The following is a 19,528-nucleotide window of genomic DNA, read 5'->3' as shown; positions in this document are numbered from 1 at the left end:
TCTGCCACAGTCCTAGTACCTGGCATGCAATCTGCCCCCAATTCTTAGAACATCGTGATGCGTGATTGAGCCCCATGATGCATCTACTGCCCTCTGCTGCCTGGATGCCTAGATGCCAGACACAGAGGCCACCTACTGCTAGCTCCAAGACAGAAGAGTTTTTCCCTTTGCCTGTCAGGAAGACCATGCCCTGAGTTATACTAATGTGTGCTGGTTGTTATTGTTGCTATAACTAATTTCCAAAACCTTAGTGACTTAATGTACAAATTTATTATCCTAAGGTTTTGGAGGTCAGAACTCTGAAGTGGGTCTTACTGGATTAAAATCAAGGTGTCAGCTGCTCTGCATTCCTTCTGGAGGCTCTGCAGGAGGATCCTTGCTTTCCCTTTGCCAGCTTCTAGAGGCCCCCGTATTCCTTGGCTTGTGGCCATGCACTGCTCTCACCTTTGCTCCCATTTTTATATTTTCTCTCCCCCTGACCCTCCTACCTTCTTCCTGTCATGATCCTTGTGATTATACTGGACCCATTCAGATGGTTCAGGATCACTGCCCCATCTAAATATCCTTAATTTAGTGCTTGCTTCAGCAGCACATATAATAAAATTGGAATGACACAGAGATTAGCATGGCCCCTGCACAAGTATGACATGGAAATTCATGAAGCATTCCATATTTAAAAAAGAAAAAAGATCCTTAATCACAGCTGCAATGTCCCCTTTGCCACGGAAGGTGACATATGCACAGATTCTGAGGATTCGTTGTGGACATGTTCGTATTTTCTACCACAGGTTAATAACGTGCATATCACCTTGCCCTGGGTCAGCACATGAAGTAGAGGCCTAGGCTTTGAGAATGGGGCACACACTTGGGAAGGTTACCCTGCCCAGGAGCAGAGCCCAAGCTATTCCTGGACCGAGACTCCACCAAGTGAGACACCCAGGGAGGATGGGGGTGTGCTGTGAGGAGCAGATGTATGCACATGCATGTATATACACACACCTGTGTGCACATGTGTATACATGGGTCAGAAAAGCAGTTATTTGAGGCTCTGAAGGCAGTAAGTGCTGAAAACAGCAACCCAGAGAAAGAGTAAGGAGAAGGCGGCTTGGCAGCATTCTCTAATTAAATGGCATGGAAGAACGTGCATCTCAAATTCCCAAGACTCCTCACTGCCGAATTCATTTCTCCACGGAAGCCGAAGAATTCAAGAATGCTCTAGTGCTCATTTCAGAAAAACAGGTCTGAGGAGAGCAAATTGCCTTCTGCTGTCTCGGGCTGCATTGGGAGGCGGACGTGGTCAGCTGTTGCCTCCACAGCCTGACCCTCAGCCTCTGGACACAGATTTGCTGATCAGACCCCGAATAGCCCAGGCCTTTGCAAACAGGCTGTTTCGCTCAATGTGTGGAACATCTCTCTCTGAGCACACAGATGGGAAAGCCTCTGCAGGGGTGAGTCATTAATTCCTCCAGGCTCGGTGGAGGCCTCCAGGGCCCTGCAGGGGTGAGGCCTGAGGACCACAGCAAGGGAGGAAAGCAGGAGCATCTCAGAGAGAAGGGACTCCACCCGCCACAGGCCCAACTCCAGGAGACACCACTGACATTGTGGGGGCCTGGAGGGACAGAAGAGGCCTCCGTGAGGCCCACATAACACAGCTCTTTTTCTAGAGCCATCTGGTCAGGTTCCAGAGCAGGTAAGGTCCTGGCCCCAGCTCCAGAAGGGCGGCTGCAGGCTTCTCTGGGTCCCTGGTCTACCCAGCACTTGTGCAGTGAGAACAAAGACACCTCCTGAGGCTGTGATTTTCAATAATGCTTTCAAGAAAACATTCAAATAACCCAGCTGACAGCCTAAACCCATCTGGGAGCCTACAGGATGGAGTGGGGACAATCTTCATTCTGTTTCAAATGATGGTAAATGTATCATCTTTCATTTCTGAGGACTTTTGTTTATTGTTCTCTTTGTGACTTTTTCACATTTATGTCCACCATTTACCTCCTATTTTCCCATTAATTCTATTTCTTGCTTATCTTTCTCTCTCTGTCTCCCCTCCCCTTATTTCCTCTTCCTCATATTCCACAATTTCATCTCAACTCTTGGAAATACCTCCTCTCCCAAGAGATTTCCCTCTTCTACTTCCAAACCATCCCCTAAATTCTTATTTTAATAAGCTCCCAACACTGATCTCCTTACAAATCATTCTTTGCCATTTTGCAATTGAACCAGTGTCTTGGTTAAAATGAAAATTTCCCAGGGCACACAATAAATAATAAAAAAGAATAACATAATTGCAAGGGCTATGATTCTGAGCAGAAGGAAATAATGTGAAGCAGTTGAACTACATTTTGTGAATCTTATGATCAAAATGCAAAAATGAGGGGAGGTGGTAGGCAGGAGCTTGGCTCCAAAAGCCCTCGACAGTTCTGGAAACTCTGAACATTAACTTTGTTGAGGACACTGATCTTAGGAAACTAAACATCTCTTCTCACAGAGACCTACCCTTTGCAAGATGTTAGGAGTCAGTCTTGTAGAAAGAAGGAACCCAGTGTAAAAGAAGGCTTGCAAAGGAATTTTCTGGAGGTCCAGTGGCTAAGGCTCTGTACTTTCAAAGCAGGGGACATAATTTCCATCCATAATTGGGGAACAAAAATTCCACAAGCCACATGGCACAGCCAAAAAAGAAAAGTTTTGTGCAAAGTTAACAAATCCTTAGTGCCAGGCTCCATACTGCACATTGGGTTTCCAAAGGACAAACACAGAACACCCCCTGCTCCTGTGGGCCTTGTCATCTTGTGGTGAAAGGATTAAGGAGCACTAGACTTTAAGGCTGGCACAGGCATGAACCCAAATTAGAGACATTCGATTGCAGCCCTGCCTCTGTCTATGTGATTTTCAGTGAGTTGCTTAACCTCTCCAGGCCTTGGTTTCCTTATCTGTAGAATGGGGGTAATAAGAGAATCTCCTATTGTTGTGAGATTGACAGGGTATTCACTCTATAGAGACCCAAGCCCAGCGGCTGGGCAGAGTGACCACTCCATTTTGAGTAACCCTATGTTGAGAATGAATAGGCCTTATAAACTAAAACATGAAGCCCTGTGGAGCCTGAAGGCAAGTTTTCGAGAAGGGTGATAAATTGAGGGGCATGGGATATTACATAGGACCCTGCTGCCATCATTTAGTTACTCAGTCATGTCCGACTCTTTGCAATCCCATGGACTTGTAGCCCACTTGCTCCTCTGTCCATGGGATTTCCCAGACAAGAATACTGTCGTGGGTTGCCGTTTCCTTCTCTAGGGGATCTTCCCAACCCAGGGATCAGGCCCACATCTCCTGCACTGACAGGTTCATTCTTTACCACTGAGCCCCCAGGGAAGCCCCATGTAGTACCCTAGACACTGGCTAAAGCAAGACTGGGAAACTTCAACATGAGGTCTAACCCAGTGCCCTGCCCCAGTAGATAGTGAAACTTCCTCCACCCAGACAATGTGGTGGTGAGGGGACCTCTGCTGCTGAGGCTGTGACCAGAACCACCCCTAGGAGGTCTGAAGGATGCTGCTGTCCTGGTGTTTCATGTGGTACCATTTCACAGATGAAAAGCTGAGGCCCACAGGAAAGTGGCTCAAGGCCCTTCAAGGAAGCCAGCAAGATAGGGTGGACCTCTGCCCATTGTTTGGATGGATACGAACACATTTGAGGCAACAGGGGTGATGGGAGCCTCCTGGGTGAAGCTGAGGTGCTATTGCACACACAGCAAGAAGTTTTGGCCCCCTTGAGGGCACAGGGCACAGAAGGCTGTGTTCCTTAAGTGTTGATGGCTTTGTCTCCCCATGGTGTGGAGTTAACACAGATGCCATCGCAGAAGGCAGGAGGGAGGAGGGAAAAGTTGGGCCCTGGCTGCCCACGAGCCATCTATATACCTGCAGCAAGTCCCTTCTGCCCCTCTCAGCCTTGTCTCATCAGGATTGGCTTGAATTAGAACCAGAGTCTCACACTAATAGGCTTAGCTAGTGGGTGGTGCCTGCCTAGGGTCCCTTCCTCCTTCTTCTCTTCCTTTCCATGGCTCTTGAATACCCTTAATGGACCAGCTTGTCCTCTCCAGTCCATCTCAGGTTCTCCCATCTCAAATTCTCCCTCTCGTCAGCATCATGATCCATTGCCCACCTGGCCCCATATACATTTGAATTAGTAATCTTAGGAAGGATTTCCTCTAAGGTTTTACTACTCTAAAGGCAGTCTACAGACGAGTAGCACTGGCATTTCCCAGGATCGCAGACTCCCAGGCCCCTTTCCAGAACTGATGAAACAGAGTGTGCATTTATTTTAAATGATGCCTGTGCGAGCTGGTGCAGGGGTTCCCCTCTGAGATTCTTTGTAGCCCAATCTCATGTCCTGTCTGCCCTTCAGAACACACTGTGTACCCCTTCCATGCTTCTCCATGCTCCATCCCAAACTGGATCTTTCTGGGTACAAGTCTTGCTGACTTTCCACCAGAGGGTGAGGATACCTTCAGGAATTCTCTCTTATACTGATGATCTTAGCTTCATCTTCAGAAAGATCCCTTTTCATGTTCAGTGCCTCAAAGATGGGCAGTTCAGCCCCTACAGTATTCACAGGCTTGGTACCCTCATGGAAAACTAGTGAAGCTAGAGAGAAATGCAGACACGGCAAATTTTCATCCTGCTGAAACATAATCAGCTTTTGCTTCTGCAGCAATTAGCATAATATTACCGATAATGTTTTACATGGCAATTTTGCTGTAAACATTTGTGCTAATTTGCCATGACCTAATTATTTTATGACATACAATTACGAAGTATTTTTCAAGTCGAAATATTTTTGTTTTATGTTTCTATAATCCTTTCCTAGGAAAAAAATTAAGAAATCAGCACACCCACAACTTGAAACACACAATGCTCTCTTAGCTGTTGTTTGTGACACTTTACTTCGCTAAGCTGGGAGGAATTCCCCAGTGCTGGAGCGCTGGTGATGCTGCATTCACTCATGACTAATTTGAATTGGGCGTCATTGAATCTGCCTACTCCATTATTACACAGCGAGATTGTCAGCTCTACACTCTCAGCCTCCTTCCAACACCCACTCACTCCCAAACATGCAAACACTCCAAATTGGGCAGTGGGGAGGTGGCAAATGCTTGCAGTGTGAGAAAGGGGCTGGGTTTCCTTTTGAATGAATGTTAAAGCTTTGGTTAAAAGGAGAGCATGAGCATTGCATTATCCTCCCCACAGACAGGTTCTTAACTGCCTCCTCAAATCCACAAATGCTGAAGGGAACAGCCCCACCATCCCCTGAGTTCTGAATGACTGGGAGGACGGAGATGCTGTTCTGGTCACTGGGACAACAGTCTCAGTATCAACCCAGCCTGTGGGCGACAGCTGTCACCCTCCCCAGAGCAGGCCTGAGGAGCAGTAGGTAATAAGGCTCCAGATCTTCAGTGGACAGTCATACCTGCCTGACCTCAGACTCCTGGATGGACCAAGGGAGATGGCCAGTCTGTGGAAGATTGGCTGCGCCCATCCATTGAGGCAGGTCCCCCAGACAGGGTTCTGAGGCCAAGCCAGAGAACATACCAAGCCTCAGACTCCAGTCATCCCTGGAGGGGCTAAACTCTCAGAGAACTGGACCACATAAGGAGGGCCAGAGGCCAGAAAGCAGGAATGAGGAGGACTTTAAGTTCCGCAAAGTCAGAAGGCAGTAGGGTGAGGTAAGCGGGTGACCACAGTGGGCACTGCCAGGAAGAGGCACAGAGGTATGCCCATGGAGGGGCTCCTCTAGGACACACTTCACTGATGTGGGTTCATGCCATGCCCAAGCATCCTGGGTTAGACCCTGGACCCTGAATCTGGATTCAAATCCTGGCTCCAACCCACTTACTCAAGGTGCAAATGGAGTAAATTCTTTTTTTCTTAACATTAGCATTTTATTTTATTTTTTAATATAAATTTATTTATTTTAATTGGAGGCTAATTACTTTACAATATTGTATTGGTTTTGCCATACATCAACATGAATCTGCCACAGCTGTACACATGTTCCCCATCCCGAACCCCCCTCCCACCTCCCTCCCCATACCATCCCTCTGGGTCATCCCAGTGCACCAGCCCCAAGCATCCTGTATCATGCATCGAGCCTGGTCTGGCAATTCTTAACATCCCTGTTCTTCAGTTACCTCTTCTGAAATGGAAAGAATAATATTTCCTACAGTCTAAGATTTTGTAAAGATTGAATTAATATTTTTAAAACCTCTGGAACAGGCACTACATTTGTTTTAGTAAATAAAATTTCTTCTTTCAGCTTTTAACCAAGACAAGAACAGAAGCTGCAAGGAACAGGCTCCCATCAGACCAAAAGAGGAGAGTAGCAATGTAGGTCAACTTCTTTAGTGATTATTGAACTGAAGATCATTAAACATTTGTTGCAATAAATATTTTTGATTGAAAGGATGGAACATTTATAGAGCACATACTCTGTGTTAGGCCCTGACCAGGTCCTGGGGGAATACAAACACAAAAAAACAAAGCTCCAGCCTTGAAGAACCCACAGTCAGCAGAAGTAGACATGCAAACTAATAGTTGCATGAAAAAAAATAAAACTGTGTACAGACAGGTCACAAAAGAGGAAATAGGGCTAGCACAGAAATCTGTGGTTTCCATATCTACCAATTCACATTTGTAACCATAGATTTTAAGGGATTTCAGAGATTTTAATCAGCTTAATCAAAGTATGCTTTATGATCCATAAAATTCACTAACTTAAAGCACACAACATAATCAACTTTACAAACATATATAGTCACATGCTGCTGCTGCTAAGTCATTTCAGTCGTGTCCGACTCTGTGTGACCCCATAGATGGCAGCCCACCAGGCTCCACCATCCCTGGGATTCTCCAGGCAAGAACACTGGAGTGGGTTGCCATTACCTTCTCCAATGCATGAAAATGAAAAGTGAAAGTGAAGTCACTCAGTCGTGTCCGACTCTTCGCGACCCCATGGACTGCAGCCTACCAAGCTCCTACATCCATAGGATTTTCCAGGCAAGAGTACTGGAGTGGGGTGCCATCGCCTTCTCCGATATAGTCACATAAGTACCATCATAATCACAATATAGAACACTTGCATCACCCCAAAACGTCCCTCATACTCCTTCATAGTCACTTTCTCTAACCATAGCCCTGGCAACTTCTGATCTTCTTTCTGTCGCTACAGTTTGGCTTTTTCTACAATTTTCTACAAGTTGGATCACACACTGTATGCTCATACAGCATAATGTTTTGGGGATTCGTTCATGCTATTGTGTGTGGCAATAGTTTGTTCCTTTCTATTGCTGAGTAGAATTCCATTGTGTGGATGCGCCCTGGTGTTCATTTACTGGATGATAGACATTTAGACAGCTTCTAATTTTTGGATAGTACAGAGAAAGCTATTATAAACATTAACATAAAAGACTTTAAAAGGGCATATGTCTTCATTTCTTTTGAATAAATGCCTAGGAGTAGGAGTGCTACTCTTACAATAGGTCATATTGTGAGTGTTTATTTAATTTTTTCATTAAAAAAATTTTTTTATTGGAGTTTAGTTGCTTTACAATGCTGTGTTACTTTCTACTGCACAGTGAATAACCCCTATTTTTTTATTTCGTTTCCATTTAGGTCACCACAGAGCATTTAGTAGAGTTCTCTGTGCTATACAGTAGGTTCTCATCAGTTATCTATTTCATACACAGTATCAATAGTGTATTGGAGAAGGAAATGGCCACCCACTCCAGTATTCTTGCATGGAAAATTCCATGGACAGAAGAACCTGGTGGGCTACAGTCCAATGGAGTCACAAAGAGTTGACCACGACTGAGCACATAAGCACATTAGTAATGTATATATGTAAATCCCAATCTCCCAATTCATCCTGCTCCTCCTATCCCTCTTGGTATCCATACATTTGTTTTCTAAAACTGTGTCTCTATTTCTGCTTTGTAAATAAGATTGTCTATACCAATTTTTCAGATTCCACACATATGTGTTAATATACGATATTTTTTTTTCTCTTCACTCTCTAGGTCACATCTCCACAAAAGTTTCATTCTTTTTTATGGCTGAATAATATTTCACTGTATATATGTACCATGCTTTCTTTATCCATTCCTCTGGTGATGGACATTTAAGCTGCTTCCATGTCCTGGCTATTGTAATTAGGGCTGTAATGGACACTGGGCACATGTATCTTTTTGCATTATGGTCTTCTCTGGGTATATGCCATTAGTGTGATTGCTGGATCGCATGGTACTTATATGTTTAGATTTTTAAGGAACCTCCATACTGTTCCCCATAATGGTTGTGCCAATTTACATTCCCGCCAACAGTGGAAGAGGGTTCCCATTTCTCCACACCATCTTCAGCACTTATTATTTGTAGACTTTGTGATGATGGCCATTCTGACCAGTGTGAGGTGATACCTCACTGTACTTTTAATTTGGATTTCTCTAGTAATTAGTGAGGTTGATCAACTTTTCATGTGTTTGTTGACTCTCTGTATTTCTTCTTTGGAGAAATGTCTATTTAGGTATTCTGCCCATTTTTTGATTGGCTTGTTGTTTTTTTTCTTTTGATATTGGGTAGCATGAGTTGTTTGCATATTTTGGAGATGAATCCTTTGTCAGTTGCTCCATTTTCAAATACTTTCTGCCATTCTGTAATTTTATAATAAATTACCAAACTGTTTTCCAAAATGACTGTACTATTTTGCAAGCTGCCAGCAGTGAATGAGAACTCCAGTTGTCCTCTATCCTTACCAGTACTTGGAAGGGTCAGTATCTTTCATTTTAGTCATTTTCATAAATGTGTTGTGACATCTCCTTGTGGTTTTGATTTATAGTTACTAATTATGTTTAGCATATTTTCCATGTGCCTCTTTGGTGAAATAGCTGTTCCAATATTTTGCTTATTCTTAAATCAGTTTATTTGTCTTCCTACTATTAGATGGTGAGAGTTTTTAATATATTCTGAATATATGTACTTTATCAAATATCAGTTTGGGATTTCTCCGAGTCTATGGCTTGCCTATTCATTCTGTTAATATTGAGTTTCAAAGGAAAAAGTTTATAATGCTGAAGAAGTCCAATTTAATTTTATGATTCATGCTTTTTATGCCAGAGTGTAACTCAAGGTTAGATATTTTCTCTTGTTTTCTTCTAAAAGTTTTATAGTTTTAGCTCCAACATTTAAATCCCTGGTGCATCTTGAATTAATGTTCATATATAAGTTAAGGGTCAAGATTAATTGTTTTGCATATGGATACTCAGTTGTTCCAAGATCATTTATTTTAAAAGACTATTCTTTCTCCATTGAATTAACACTTTTGTTGACAACTAAGTATGTGTGGGATTCTTTTTTAACTCTCTTGTGTTTCACTGATCTGTACACCTCTTCTTCTACAATACCCCATCATCTTGATTACATAGCTTTCTAGCAAGCTTTGAAATCATATAAGTCTTTAATTGTGTTCTATTTCAAAATGTTTTGGTTGTTCTAGGTCCTTTGCCTTTTCATATAAATTTTAGAATCAACTTGACAATTTCAACAAAAAGTCTGCTGGAATTTTGATAGGGATTTTGTTGAATCAATGGGTCAATTTGGCAATAATTAACATTTTAACAATATTATGTCTTTTGGCCCCTGAATATGATTATTATCATAAATTTTAGTGACTTCATAACAAAGATGGTATGTAACTTACTCAACCATTCCCTCTTGTTGGATCTTTGTATTATTTTCAAGTTTTCATTTTTTTAATAATGCTTTGTTGATATCGTGTTAAGTGAAAGAAGCAGGGTACAACATGACATAAAGGTCATAATTATAAAATATATGTGTACATGGACATATATACACAAACATATTAAATAGATATAGGAATGAAATAGAAGGAAAATATTGAAAATAACTGATCAGGGAGGTATATTACAGCTGATTTATTTTTCCCTCTCTGCTTTCTAAATGTATTGTGATACAAGTATGCAACTCACCTGGGGCTTCCCAGGTGGTACTACTGGTAAAGAACCTGACTGCCAGTGAGGGAGACATACGAGATGCAGGTTTGATCCCTGGGTCAGGAAGACCTCTGGAGGAGGGCATGGCAACCCACTCCAGTATTCTTGCCTGGAGAATCCCATGGACAGAGGAGCTTGGCAAGCTATAGTACAGAGAGCTAGACTTGACCTCACACACACACATGCATGCAACTCATATGGAAATAAGCATGTAGCTTTCAGGAAATAGAAATCAGAATCTGCATGACAAAAAGGTAGCACCTGAGCAGGATCTGAAAGGAAGCAGTTTTCCAGGTTAATGGCAGGAGATGAGGGAAAGGGTAAATGCCAGGCCAAAGGAACAACATAAACAAGGGCACAGCAGCATGAAAGAGGGCAGCATGTGAAGGGAACCCAGTGATTCTGTGTTAGCTATATAGGATGGATCAGAGCATGAAGTCTCCACATTATGAAGTTCCCCTATATACGAATATAGGAACTTTGAGTTTTATCTTACCAAGTACCGAGGAATCAACAAAGTTTTGAACTGGGCAGTGAGCCTGTGTGCTGTGCTGTGATTAGTCACTCAGTTGTGCAACACCTTTGTCATCCAACTCTTTGTGACCCCATAGACTGTAGCCCACCAGGCTCCTTTGTTCATGGGGATTCTCCAGGCAAGTATACTGGAGTGGGTTGCCTTGTCCTCCTCCAGGGGATCTACTCAGCCCAGGGATCGAACCAAGTTCTCCCACATTGCAGTTGGATTATTTATCATCTGAGCCACCAGGGAAGTCTATGAATGCTGGAGTGGGTAGCCTATCCCTTCTTCAGGGGGTCTTCCTGACCCAGGAATTGAACCGGGGTCTCCTGCATTGCAGGTGGATTCTTTACCAGCTGAGCTACCAGGAAAGCCTGGACAGTGAGCCAAACAGGCTTGTATCTTAAAATAATCACTCAGTGAGCAGCAAAGTGGAGAGGTTAGAATGACTGAACTGTGTAGGCCAGTGATCAGTTGGAGATTCTTACAGAAGCATGGAGTCAAGATGAGAGGTCCCTGGACTCAGGAAGTGACTGTGGAGGTGGAGACAAGGTGCAGACTCTACAGGCCCTGCAGATGGACTGGCCCTGCCACTTACTAAAATGAAGCGACTGTGACTGGGGACAGGGGCAGGTTTATGAATCAGAAATTCAAGATTATTCAACATTAGCTTGAGATGTCTCTTAGGAATTCAAGTGCAAAGGTCAAGGAGGTAGTTGGATACTTGAATCTATGGCTTAGAAGCCAACTTTAGGCTTAATTGTGTAAAGGTGGGAGTCATCAGAATAAAAATGTTATTTAAATCCTAGGGCCTGATGGGCTCTGTTCTAGTTACCTAATTCTATGTAACAAGCCACCCATAACTTCAGAGTATAAAATAAAAATTGTTGATATACTGAGTTCTGTAGAACAGGAATTCAGGAAAAGTGTAGCAAAAATAGCATACATTTCAAAGAAAACAACCGCAAGTATCAGTGAAACTAAAAGCTGGTTGTTTGAGAAAATAAACAAAATTGATAAACCTTTGACCAGACTCATTCAAGGAAAAACAGGAGAGGAATCAAATCAACAAAATTAGAAATGAAAAAAGAGGAATTACAGCTGATGCCACAGAAATACAAAGGATCATAAAAAACTACTACAAGCATACTATAGGGCCTACTACAGGGCAAGAAGATGGACAAGATGGAAGAAATGGACAAATTCTTAGAAAGGTACAAACTTCCAAGGCTGAACTAGGAAGAAATAGAAAATATAGACAAATCAGTCACAAGTAATGAAATTGAAAATGTAATTAAGAATCTTCCAACAAACAAAAGTCCAGGTCACAAGCAAATTCTATCAAATATTCTAGAGAACAGCTAATACCTATCCTTCTTAAAGTCTTTCAAAAAAGTTCAGAGGAAGGAACACTCCCAAGCTCATTCTACAAGGCCACCATCACCCTGATACCAAAATCAGACAAAGATAGAATAAAAAGAAAGAAAGAAAATTATAGGCCAGTAGCACTGATGAACATAGACACAAAGATCCTCAACAAAATGCTAGTAAACAGAATCCAACAACACTTAAAAAGGGTTCATACACCATTATTAAGTGGGATTTATCACCGGAGAAGGCAATGGCACCCCACTCCAGTACTCTTGCCTGGAAAATCCCATGGACGGAGGAGCCTGGTGGGCCGAAGTCCATGGGGTCGCTAAGAGTCGGACAAGACTCAGCGACTTCACTTTCACTTTTCACCTTCCTGCATTGGAGAAGGAAATGGCAACCCACTCCAGTGTTCTTGCCTGGAGAATTCCGGGGATGGTGGAGCCTGGTGGGCTGCCGTCTATGGGGTCACAGAGTCAGACACGACTGAAGCAACTTAGCAGCAGTAGCAGCAGCATCACAGGAATTCAAAGATTTTCCTTATACACAAATCAATGTGTACACAATATTAACAAATTAAAAACCATATGATCATCTCAATAGATGCAGAAAAAGCTTTCAACAAAATTCAACACCCATTTATGATAAAAACTCTCTAGAAAGTGGGCTAGAGAGAACTTACCTGAACATAATAAAGACCATATATGACAAACCCACAACAAATGTTATTCTCAATAGTAAAAAGCTGAAAGCATTTCCTCTAAGATTAGGAACAAGGCAAAGCTGCCCACTCTCTGTTATTCAACATACTTTTGGAAGTCCTGGTCACAGTAGTTAGAGACAAAAAGAAATAAAAGAATCCAAATTGGAAAACAATAAGTAAAACTGCCGCTGTTTGCCGATGACATGATACTATACATAGAATATCCTAAAGATGCCACCAGAAAACTACAAGAGCTTATTGATGAATTTGCTAAAATTGAAAAATAAAAAATTAATACATAGAAATATCTTGCATTTCTATATGCTAACAATGAAAAACCAGAAAGAGAAATTAAGGAAACAACACTTACCATTGCAACAAAAAGAATAAAATAACTAGGAATATACCTACATAAGAAGCAAAAGACCTGTACTCAGAAAACTGTAAGATACTGATGAAAGAAATAAAAAATGACACAAATAGATGGAGAGATATATCATGTTTTTGGACTGGAAGAATCAATATTGTGGAAATGACTATACTACCCAAAACAATACACCAACTCAATGCAATTTGTATCAAATTACCAATGGCATTTTTCACAACACTAGGACAAAAAAAAAATGTATAATTTGTATAGAAATACAAAAGACCCCAAATAGCCAAAGAAATCTTGAGAAACAAAAGCAGAACTGGAGGAATCAGGCTCCCTGACTTCAGACTATACTACAAAGCTATGGTAAGCAAGACAGTATGGTACTGGTACAAGAACAGAAATATAGATCAATGGAACAAGATAGAAAGCCTAGTTATAAACCCACACACCTATGGTCACCTAATCTAATGACAAACATCTATGACAAAAATATACAATGGAAAAATACAGTTTCTTCAATAAGTGGTCCTGGGAAAACTGGACAGCTACATGTAAAAAAAATGAAACTTGAGCACTCCCTAATTCCATGCAGCTGCTAAGTCTCATCAGTCATGTCCAACTCTGTGTGACCCCACAGACAGCGGCCCACCAGACTCCTGTCCCTGGGATTCTCCAAGCAAGAATACTGGAGTGGGTTTCGATTTCCTTCTCCAGTGCATTAAAGTGAAAAGCGAAAGTAAAGTTACTCAGTTGTGTCTGACTCTTTTCGACCCCATGGATTATAGCCTACTTGGGTCCTCTGTCCATGGGATTTTCCAGGCAAGAGTACTGGAGTGGGTTGCCATTGCCTTCTCCACCCTAATTCCATAGACAAAAATAAACTCAAAATGGGTTAAAGACTTAATGTAAGGCTGGGCACTATAAAATTCTTAAAGGAAAACATAGAACACTCTTTGACATAAATTGCAGCAAGATTTTTTGATCCACCTTCTAGTGTAATAAAAGCAATAATAAACAAATGGCACCTAATTAAACTTACAAGCTTTTGCACGCAAAGGAAACCAAAAGTAAAACAAAAAGACAGCCCTCAGAATGGGAGAAAATATTTGCAAATGAAACAACTGACAAGGGATTAATCTCAAAAATATACAAACATCTCACACAACACAATATCAAAAAACAGAAATAACCCATTCAAAAACTGAGCAGAAGATCAAAATATACATTTCTCCAAAGAAGATACATAGATGGAAAACAGGCACATAAAAAGATAATCAACATCACTAATTATTCTGTTCAGTTCAGTTCAGTCACTCAGTCGTGTTCGACTCTTTGTGACCCCATGAATTGCAGCATGCCAGGTCTCCCTGTCCATCACCATCTCCCCAAGTTCACTCAAACTCACATCCATCGAGTCGGTGATGCCATCCAGCCATCTCATCCTCTGTCTTCCCCTTCTCCTCCTGCCCCCAATCCCTCCCAGCATCAGAGTCTTTTCCAATGAGTCAACTCTTCGCATGAGGTGGCCAAAGTACTGGAGTTTCAGCTTTAGTATCATTCCTTCCAAAGAACATCCAGGGCTGATCTCTTTTAGAATGGACTGGTTGGACCTCCTTGCAGTCCAAGTGACTCTCAAGAGTCTTCTCCAACACGACAGTTCAAAAGCATCAATTCTTCGGCACTCAGCTTTCTTCACAGTCCAACTCTTGCATCCATACATGACCACGGGAAAAACAATAGCCTTGACTCATTATTAGAGAAATGCAAATCAAAGCTAAAATGAGGCTTTGCTTCACACTGATCAGAATGACTATCATCAGAAAATCTACAAACAATAAGTGCTAGAAAGGGTGTACCCTCCTATACTGTTGGTGGGAATGTAAATTGGTACAGTGACTATGGAGAACAGTATGGAAATTCTGTAAAAACTAGAAATAGAACTTACCATATGATCCAGCAATTGCACTTCTGGACATATATATGGAGGCAACTCTAATTCAAAAAGATACACGCACCCCAGTGTTCACCACGGCACTATTTACAATAGCCAGGACACGGATACAGCCTAAACAAAATAGTGCCATTTGCATCACCATGGATGGACGTAGAGTTTGCCATTGAGTGAATTAAGTCAGACACAGACAAATATCAGATGATATCAGTTATAGGTGAAATCTAAAAAAAAAAAAAAAAAAGAAAAGTGTACAAATAAACTTATTTACAAAACAGAGGTAGAGTCATGGATGTAGAAGACAAACTTTGGTTATCAGAGAATGGGGTAGGGGTGTGCAGTTGAGAGAGGTTGACATATGCACACTACTATATATAAAACCAGATCACATTAGTCGCTCAGTCGTGTCCAACTCTTTGCGACCCCATGAATTGCAGCACTCCCTGTCCATCACCAACTCCCGGAGTTCACTCAGACTCACGTCCACTGAGTCAGTGATGCCATCCAGCCATCTCATCCTCTGTCCTCCCCTTCTCCTCCTGCCCCCAATCCCTCCCAGCATCAGAGTCTTTTCCAATGAGTCAACTCTTCACATGAGGTGGCCAAAGTACTGGAGTTTCAGCTTTAGCATCATTCCTTCCAAAGAAATCCCAGGGCTGATCTCCTTCAGAATGGACTGGTTGGATCTCCTTGCAGTCCAAGGGACTCTCAAGAGTCTTCTCCAACACCACAGTTCAAAAGCATCAATTCTTCCGCACTCAGCTTTCTTCACAGTCCAACTCTTACATCCATACATGACCACAGGAAAAACCATAGCCTTGACTAGACGAACCTTTGTTGGCAAAGTAATGTCTCTGCTTTTGAATATGCTGTCTAGGTTGGTCATAACTTTCCTTCCAAGGAGTAAGTGTCTTTTAATTTCATGGCTGCAGTCACCATCTGCAGTGATTTTGGAGCCCAGAAAAATAAAGTCTGACACTGTTTCCACTGTTTCCCCATCTATTTCCCATGAAGTGGTGGGACCAGATGCCATGATCTTCGTTTTATGAATGTTGAGCTTTAAGCCAACTTTTTCACTCTCCTCTGTCACTTTCATCAAGAGGCTTTTGAGTTCCTCTTCACTTTCTGCCATAAGGGTGGTGTCATCTGCATATCTGAGGTTATTGATATTTCTCCCGGCAATCTTGACTCCAGCTTGTGTTTCTTCCCGTCCAGTGTTTCTCATGATGTACTCTGCATATAAGTTAAATAAACAGGGTGACAATATACAGCCTTGACGAACTCCTTTTCCTATTTGGAACCAATCTGTTGTTCCATGTCCAGTTCTAACTGTTGCTTCCTGACCTGCATACAGATTTCTCAAGAGGCAGATCAGGTGGTCTGGTATTCCCATTTCTTTCAGAATTTTCCACAGTTTATTGTGATCCACACAGTCAAAGGCTTTGGCATAGTCAATAAAGCAGAAATAGATGTTTTTCTGAAACTCTCTTGCTTTTTCCATGATCCAGAGGATGTTGGCAATTTGATCTCTGGTTCCTCTGCCTTTTCTAAAACCAGCTTGAACATCAGGAAGTTCATGGTTCACATATTGCTGAAGCCTGGCTTGGAGAATTTTGAGCATTACTTTACTAGCGTGTGAGATGAGTGCAATTGTGCGGTAGCTTGAGCATTCTTTGGCATTGCCTTCTTTGGGACTGGAATGAAAACTGACCTTTTCCAGTCCTGTGGCCAGATAACTAGTAAAAACCTACTGTATAGCATAGGGAACTCTACCCAACATTCTATAGTGGCCTATATGGAAAAAGAATCTTTAAAAGAGCATGGATATATGTGTATATATGACTGATTCACTTTGCTCACACTTGAATCTAAAACAACATTGTAAATCAACTATATGCCAATAAATTTTTCAAGTATGATGTATTTTTGCTTCTCAATGTCTGAGAAGACTCCCTGGTTTCCTAAATACAAGAAACGCTCTGAGAAAATTTGGGGCTACAAGACAGTATAATTTTACAGAGCCAGAAAACAGAGAAGGAATGAAGCAGAGGAAGAGATGTGGACCAGATTAGGAGATGTACAAAATAAGTCAAAGATGAGAACATAGGAGATTGTGGATGCCCTGGGAAGGTTTGATTTTCACTAGTGACTGCTATAACGAAAGATGTGTAGAATGGTGGAGATTATGGAACTGGTACTAATAGTTCTTGGAGGAGGATGATAACAACAGATTTTGTTGTGGTCCCAAGTACATCCCTCAGTGGTAAATTCTCTATGTATCTAGAAGACAGAACTCTGTGATTCCTTGAACCTACTAATGCTCACAGAGAAAGACTAAATGAAGTGATATTCAATATCTATTCACAGACTATAGCACAGGAACAGGTATGAAATGGAGGTGAGATAGAAGGAGAGCATCCCCGTACCTAGATGAGAAGGAAAATATATTTCCATAGAAGTGGATGGATATAGGAATGAAAGTAGACTGTGTTAGTGAAGGAAGAGATGTAATTTCCATATTTGGACATAGGTCCATTAGCAGGTGAGTTTCCTATGTATGGTAATCGGTTATCCATCCTCAGAGGAGTATGGCCAGTGTGGAGGCTGAAGGATGGTTAGCATCTCTTATTGTGATGGATAACACAGAATGCTTTTTTGTGTACTGGTGTTGCTGCTACTGTTACTGCTGCTAAGTCGCTTCAGTCGTGTCCGACTCTGTGCGACCCCATAGACGGCAGCCCACCAGGCTCCTCCGTCCCTGGGATTCTCCAGGCAGGAATACTAGAGTGGGTTGCCATTTCCTTCTCCAATGCATAAAAGTGAAAAGTGAAAGTGAAGTCGCTCAGTCGTGCCCAACTCTTAGCGACCCCATGGACTGCAGCCTATCAGGCTCCTGCGTCCATGGGATTTTCCAGGCAAGAGTACTGGAGTGGGTTGCCATTGCCTTACTGGTGTTAGTTTATGTCAAAGTTTAGAGCCCACCAAAGAGTCCTGATAAACAATGCATGTTTTCAGTTGAGTCCTCTAAAATGCTCTGCCTTCAAGTTAAAAACAAATGAAAATAGATGAGCCCTCCAAAGTGTGTAACTAAGCTTGGAAGCATTTTATCTATTATTAGAGAGAAGTGATCTACCCTTAACTACTGACAGAAGAACACTGAATCTTCTGTTGAAAAATAGCACCAACAAAACCACTAAAATATTTGACTTGTAAAATAAAACAAAAATTTTCATACATTTCCCATCACTCCATAAAATACAATCAGACATGACAAGAGTCAGGATGAAATTACCAAAACCAAGAGGAAAAAAAAAAACGTGAAGCAAACCTGCATATGAACATTGTGAATGGAGATTTGTGAATAATTGATGTCAATATGATCAAGAAAATAGATGTAACACGGACAATTTTACCAGAACCTATAGAAAGGAATCAAATGACAAATTTAAAACTGAAAACTACAGTGATTTAGTGATTTACGCTATTGTTGGACTGCAGCACGCCACGCTTCCCTGTCTTTCACCATCTCCCGGAGCTTACTCAAACTCATCTCCATCAGGTCACTGATTCCATCTAATCATCTCATCTTCTGTCATCCCCTTCTCCTCCTGCCTTCAATCTTTCCCAGAATCAGGGTCTTTTCTAATGAGTCGGCTCTTTGCATCAGGTGCCCAAAGTACTGGAGTTTCACTTTCAGCATCAGTCCTTCCAATGAATATTCAAGACTGATTTCCTTTAGGATTGAGGGGTTTGATCTCCTTGCAGTCCAAGGGACTCTCAAGAGTCTTAAACACGACAGCTCAAAAGCATCAAGTCTTCAGTGGTCAGCCTTCTTTATGGTCCAGCTCTCACATCCATACATGACTACTGGAAAAACTATAGCTTTGACTATCTGGACCTTTGTCAGCAAACTAATGTCTCTGCTTTTTAATATGCTATCTTGGTTTGCCATAGCTTTTTTTTCACAGCAGCATATTTTAGGATTTGAAGTAGCTCAGCTGGAATTCCATCACCTCCACTAGCTTTGTTCATAGTAATGCTTCCTAAGGTCCATTTGATGTCACACTCCAGGATGTCTGGCTCTAGTTGAGTGACCACAACAGTGTGGTTATCTGGGTCATTAAGACATTTTTTGGTGCAGTTCTTATCAATTGGATGGTCCTTTCCCTTAACAACCCTGGTCTTTTGTTCCCCCAGAAGGTTATAGATTGAGGCTTTGGAAAATCATAATGTCTGCTGCTGCTGCTGCTAAGTCACTTCAGTCGTGTCCGACTCTGTGCGACCCCATAGATGGCAGCCCACCAGGCTCCCCTGTCCCTGGGATCCTCCAGGCAAGAACACTGGAGTGGGTTGCCATTTCCTTCTCCAACGCATGAAAGTGAAAAGTGAAAGTGAAGTCGCTCGGTCAGGTCTGACTCTTAGCGACCCCATGGACTGCAGCCTACCAGGCTCCTCCATCCATGGGATTTTCCAGGCAAGAGCACTGGAGTGGGGTGCCATTGCCTTCTCCCCATAATGTCTGGGTGATAGATAAGACCTGAGGAAAGCTCTGGCCC

The 19,528-nt window shown here is 42.1% G+C and overlaps 1 non-coding gene across 1 annotated transcript; it reads left to right on the top strand.

The window, feature by feature from the left end:
* Positions 1-573: 573 nt before the first annotated feature.
* LOC139185267 (U6 spliceosomal RNA) lies at positions 574-677 on the top strand. The gene has a single exon (XR_011568872.1). It is a non-coding gene; the product is annotated as a U6 spliceosomal RNA (small nuclear RNA).
* Positions 678-19,528: the final 18,851 nt, after the last annotated feature.

Source organism: Bos indicus, chromosome 1 (genome assembly GCF_029378745.1).
Source record: "Bos indicus isolate NIAB-ARS_2022 breed Sahiwal x Tharparkar chromosome 1, NIAB-ARS_B.indTharparkar_mat_pri_1.0, whole genome shotgun sequence".
NCBI lineage: Eukaryota > Metazoa > Chordata > Mammalia > Artiodactyla > Bovidae > Bos > Bos indicus.
This window is presented reverse-complemented; position numbering and strand designations above follow the sequence as displayed.